Here is a 6,658-nt window from a genome sequence, read left to right as displayed (position 1 = left end):
ATAGGACACCCCAACCCCCGAGTTATATGCCCTTTATGCTTGCCATAGTTTCCATCTAAAATGTCTGGACAACCCATTTGATGATGGTGAAGCGAGATACATTAGCACGCTGCCTATTCATTGATGAAATTTATAACTGGATGACATAGCATTGGCAGCTGAATGACATTTCAATTGAGTGAACACGTAAGTTGATATTAAACAGGTCGTGCGTAAAAGATATGGTTTCTGTTGGATTCATTCATTGAATAAAAGGGTGCAAATCATTAATCAATTGAAAAAAGCAATAGTAGAGTTATTTATTTTGGATTTTTTTAACGGAATGATATTCATTTTGCAGGTACGTGATGGAGAGAGAGAGAGAGAGAGAGAGAGAGAGAGAGAGAGAGAGAGAGAGAGAGAGAGAGATGACTGAACATTCAGGTAACTAAGATTTGAACTTATTACTCTATTACTTTAAGATGTTCTTTGAGATACAGCTATAGAACGAAATATCTTAGGCGTTTCAAAATTCAGACGTAATATCTCAAATATGCATAGTGTGTATATGATGTACATATGTATACTTAATTATGTATGTATATATATATGTATGATATACTTTTATGTATGTTTGCTTGTCTATGTATATTTACTTATCTATCTTTTTAACTATCTATGTATATATATATATATATATATATATATATATATATATATATATATATATGTATATATATATATAAAATTTATATATATATATATATATATATATATATATATATATATATATATATATACATATATATATATATATATATATATATATATATATATATATATACATATATATATATATCTGATAAATTTTGCACAATTAGACGTGTTTTTCTTTAATACTTATCTTTTCAGTGATGGCGTTTATCTTACTAATTTAAATTTTAGACTTCATTTTTGTTTATTAAAAGTATGCTTTTATAAAACATAATTGGTTCATATCTTCCCCACTTACATGAAAAAAAATATACTAAAGTATTTTAAGATTATTTATTTTAAATTTTTTCTGCCATATTTCACATATTGATGTATATTGATTTCGCCGTTCCTGATCTTGGTATTAATATCACAATTGTGGTCTTCTCTTGAGTTCAGATTTTCCCAGACTATACTATCCACTTCGAAGTAATAGATACTTACTAGGAAAACTCTGTTACATAGAGTTTGCAAAATAACGTGGATATTTTGTATTTTGTATCTTTAACAAAATAGTCTTGCCATTTTATATAATGCCTTCAATATTTCATATTATTCTGGAAGCTTTATTCCTGATGCGACTAATTTGTGGATTTGTTTACCATCCCTTCAATTTAATCTTTGGAATTTCAATAAAATGCAAATACTTTAGTTTACAAAGTTTTTTTTTTTTTCATAGTTTATCTGTTATTTATATTGTGTATTTAAATTTTATTTGAAAAAAATCCTTATCACCTGTGTTTTATGGTTTATTTTTCTAAATGATTTTCTCTACCAGGCGGTTCTCTTTGGTTGGTCATATTCTGCTTTCCTAGCTAAAGTTTAACTATTAATGATAATGGTAATTCTCTCTCTCTCTCTCTCTCTCTCTCTCTCTCTCTCTCTCTCTCTCTCTCTCTCTCTCTCTCTCTCTCTCTCCATAAAGGTAAAAGTATTGGTGAATCTTTTATTTTTCTAACCTCATTATTATTTTTTAAACTTACTTAGAACTGACTGAACTTTCTAACCTTTCAATTAGATTTAGAAAACTTTACCATGATATTTTATGATATTTATTTTTGAACTATCCCAACTGGCCATTTCTTTTTCCCTTTACCTTTCTATCTCTCATACCTTCACATAAATTTCTTAAGAGATGAAGGCTGTCTTTCTGGTCCTTCAACAGTCCCATCAGTTCCTGGCGGTCATTTCAGTGGTGGTGATGAGCAACAGCACCACAGTAGTGGCTCACATAAACAAGCAAGGAGGTACTTGTTTGCAGCCCCTATCCCATCTAGCAGTAGAAATACTAAAATGGGCCGATTTACGCTCAGTACTGCTATCAGCCCGCTTTAGGCATCCACTGCTCCCCAGTCCCAGACCCCAAGTCTCTCTGGCAAGGTGCATTCTAACAATGGTGGGGACAACAACGACGTTTACGCCTTTCCCCCATTTTGTCTGATGAGAAGGGTACTCAACAAGGCCAGAACATTGGTCATCCTCTCAATAACCCTCATAGCTCCGTTATGGTATCATGTGGAATGGTTTCTGGACCTTCTGCAGCACCTGGAAACTACCCAGCACCACCTACGGCTGCAAGCCTGGAGACTACCCAGCACCTCCTCACCCAGAAAGGATATTTGCAACAAGTTGCGAAGAGGATGTCTAGATGTCCGCGTAAATCCTCAGCAACAGTCTACCAGACAAAATTGGACGTTGTCTTTGGTGTGTGTCATGGTTAGGGTATCTCTCCACTCGCCACTATTCCACCAATAGCGGAATTCCTTAGGTATTTGCGGGAGGAACGGCTCCTTTCAGTTTCGGCAGTGAAAGGCGATCGGTCAGCCTTGAGCCTTACCTTCAAACTGAAAGGAAGGGACATCTCATCGTTAAATCTTTCCTTACTCACACGGACTTATGAATTTTCCTGTCCTCGGTGAGACCTCCCCCTTGGAGCATTGTTGTAGTTCTCCAGTCTCCAAAGAGGCCTCCCTACAAGCCACTACACCAGGCAACAGATCTCCACCTGGCTTGGAAGACAGTGTTCGTAATTGCTTTGACCTTTGACAAAAAAGTCAGTGAACTTCATGGTCTCTCACACGACATCGCCCACTCAAGGGGAGGGGTAGAGGTAATGTTCAAGTTCGTCCTTGAGTTTGTTGCCAATACTCAGAATCGATGGGTAAAGAATCCTAGATTCGACCCGTGACGGATAACGAGTTGCCGCTCTGTAACTGACGATCCAGATCATCTGTTACTGCGCCCTGAGATGAGTTTGAGGCTCTTGTTATTATTATTATTATTATTATTATCATCATCATCATCATCATTATTATCACTTGCCTCAAGAACAGCAGCAGCCCACCCATTGGTGCTTTCGCTTGTCATTAGCACTGGGAGAGACAAGAGGAGGATCACCAAAAACACCATCTCTGCATGGATTCACAGTCATAAATTACACTCTGAATCCAGATCTTTCCCCAACACGATGACCCAGAGCTCACAATGTCGGGGGATCAGCTACGTCCCTGGCCTTCAAAAGAGATTACTCTGTGACGCAGGTTCTACAAGCAAGGGTGTGAAAGCGCCAGACATCTTTCACAGCCCATTAGCTGCAAGATGTGATCCACAGGAGCTCAATGTGAGCATTCTTATATGAAAATAATGTTGAATAAATATTAGGACATAGTAGAAAAAATACATAGTTAAATGTTCCTATTTTGATAGAAATTATCTAAAGAATGCCTGTAAGGATAATGGAAGATACACATTTAAAAGACGGAAAAAAATATGTAAAGCAAAAAGGATGGTAGAAAGGTCGTATTTTCCTGTCAGCTTTACTAAATCTCTTAAAGCGTGTGCTAAGAGCTAAGGTTCTTTTGAATGACTCAAAATGTGTAGTGGATTTTTTCTTGTTTGTTGTATTTTTTCTTGTTTTGTTCTAAAGGAAAAGGAAGAGTTTCGTATTTTTAGTTGTTTTTTTCATTGGATAAATCGAAAAATGTAGAACGAGATGCCTTGTGATTTTGTTTAGAAATTAGCCAGCGTTTATTTATCTGTTTATCTTTTAGCAGTATGACGTCAAAACGTCCTGCCGGATTTTCATTAATTTTTTTACGCGTTAATAATTAATGGAAGAGTGTAAGGAACTAATAAGGTAATAGAAAGTTAAAAGGACTAAGAAATGTTACTGGCAGCAAGATACATAAGTAATTGGAAGACAGGTTGGGTTAATTTTTATACCGATATTGCCTAATGTTGCAAATGTTCTTTTCGTCTTTAACTAAGATGACCAACTTTACCGAAAAATGCAACATGTGTTGCTAAAACTCCCGTCGCTAGTGAAAACTAGACGCAATAATGCTTAAAAACGTTTACGCTATACATGATTGCTCTCTCTCTCTCTCTCTCTCTCTCTCTCTCTCTCTCTCTCTCTCTCTCTCTCTCTCTCTCTCTCTCTGGGTTTATATGTAGATGCTCCATTTTGGACATTTGAAAGAGGAAGTCTGTTGAAAGATAAAAATATTATAGAAAAATAAAAATTTTGTGAATTTTTTAAAACTTTCCAATGTCTCCATACCTTTCAGTTTCAGGATATTTATGCAATGAAAGTTATTTGCTGGTTTATATGGGAGATAAGGTACTGAGGGACATCAGTTATATGATATTGCATATTTTCTTATCAAAATCAATCTTCGAACTTTGTGTTTGATGTAGTCTCTCTCTCTCTCTCTCTCTCTCTCTCTCTCTCTCTCTCTCTCTCTCTCTCTCTCTCTCTCTCTCTTTTTTTTTTTAGTTAATCATCTTTATGTATAATGTAGGTGTAACTCTTAATGTACTTTATTTCCAAAATTTTCATACTGACGCATTGACATGTGGATTTATGCTATATAAGCCTATATTATGGTTTACGCTATATACTATTATTAGGCGCATGAAATAAATTTTAATTCATTTTTATTCAATAATGTATCGCTAATAGATCACACACATTAAAATCAGAGTGAATTTGTATGTTTGTGGAACTTACAGATGTACTGAATTTGTTTTTCTGTAAAGTATCTCTTTTGCCATAGTAATATATTTTGTATACAAAATTATATACATAAATACGACGAATAGGAATTCATAACTTTTTATTTTTTTTTTTTTTTAAATATGGCTTTATATGATATCATTTTAGACAAATCGAAGATATCAAGTAGTAGGCTAAATATTTTTCTTCCAGCGTCGTCTTTGGCAGGATATTAAACATTGCGGTAGAAATTGATTGTGGGACCTTAGGTTTTGTGTCATGGAAGGTCCGTAACTTATCTCAAAATAGATTAGGGCTGATTCACACGTGCTTTGTAATTGTATGATCGAGAACGAGTTTCTTCATAAATAAATGAATATATATATATATATATATATATATATATATATATATATATATATATATATATATATATTTGTGTGATTAAAACCTATGTATAGTGTTTGTGTATAAAGACATACATTTTTATTTGGTAAAAAATAAATGTGTGTGCAGGTTTGATTAATCAGGCCGATGTCTGACTAACTTTTCAATATCCATTTCAAATCCTTTCTTACTTTGTAACATATAAATCACGAAGTTGACTTGTAAGTGGATTTTAAAAGTTACTGAATTATACAAAACAAAAAAGACATTTATGATAAATAACTGCCGATAAATAACATTGATTTCTTTTTTATTCATGGCAGTTTCCTTACAAAAATTAATTTTATAAGAGTATGTCACTTCTGCTGAATTTCTTCGTCTTGAATGTCTTTATTGATATTATTTTTGATAGATTGCAAAAGGGATTCATCCGCAACTGATTGAGCGTGATTGATTTCAGCAACGGTAAGAATACGATGTTTATAAACTTCTACATCCAAAATATGTTGATTTTTGTGAATTACTAAAGTGGTATTTAAATGATTACAGACATCAATATTACATTGTTGATGTGAGCCTACTGTATAAATAGCTTGTGTGACAGACAATCCGTTAGTTTTCAAAGTGTCGGAAAGGATTAATATTTCAGATCCCGGTAATGTTTTCTTGACTTGCACTATTAAATTTGAAGGTACGTTTTGCTCGATAGATTGCGTGCAAGATGATATTACGGGTGAACGAGAATTCTGCTGGGTCGCGTATATTATTTCTTTATTAGTGAGACAAGTTATTGGTTCTTCAACGTACGTTACGGTTACATTTGTCGTCTCCTTTTTATCCAAAACTGATTTTAAGGTATTAGAAGACTTATAGAATTTTCCTTTGATATACACGCCGTGCTTGACAGGAGCTAAGATAATGTTTTGATTGCCCATAGATGGGTATCCTATAATTACAGCTGGATACATATCAATGTTTTGTACAACAACAAATGTATCGGCAAACATGCGCTTACCGACCTTGAACTGAACATGAGTTACGCCTATGACATTTAATTCATTATTTCCTATACCCGAGAGTCTCACTCCTGATTTTTCTATCGGAAAGTTCGAAAACAACAAATGATGTGTCCTCAAATCCATGATATTACGTGGACTACCAGAGTCAAAAAATAATGTAAAGGATGTGTGTTCTAAATTTACAGCATATAATGTTGGTCGTAACTCATTTTGGCTTATTGTATGAATTCGTTGCAAATCTACGGGAGCATGCACTGATTTACTTAATTCGTCCATGTGTTTCATAGGAAAATCTATTGCCTCACAATGATCTGATAAAACATTCAATTGATTATTCAATACTACTGATGTTGACATGAATGACCTTGACCCAACATCACTCTCTTCCCCACTGGAGTTAATTATGTGGTATTTGGTTTGCTCTGCACATTCTGAAAATTAGTCTGACCTTGCGAGGTCTGGTTTGACGACCCAGGCTCAGCGTTATTCGAAGAACTGTTTGTTTGTTTGGGATTCTGAACTACAT

The sequence above is a fragment of the Palaemon carinicauda genome, unplaced genomic scaffold (assembly GCF_036898095.1).
Source record: "Palaemon carinicauda isolate YSFRI2023 unplaced genomic scaffold, ASM3689809v2 scaffold526, whole genome shotgun sequence".
In the NCBI taxonomy this organism is placed as follows: Eukaryota; Metazoa; Arthropoda; class Malacostraca; order Decapoda; family Palaemonidae; genus Palaemon; species Palaemon carinicauda.
The sequence above is the reverse complement of the archived record's forward strand: the minus strand, read 5'-3'. Positions refer to the sequence as shown.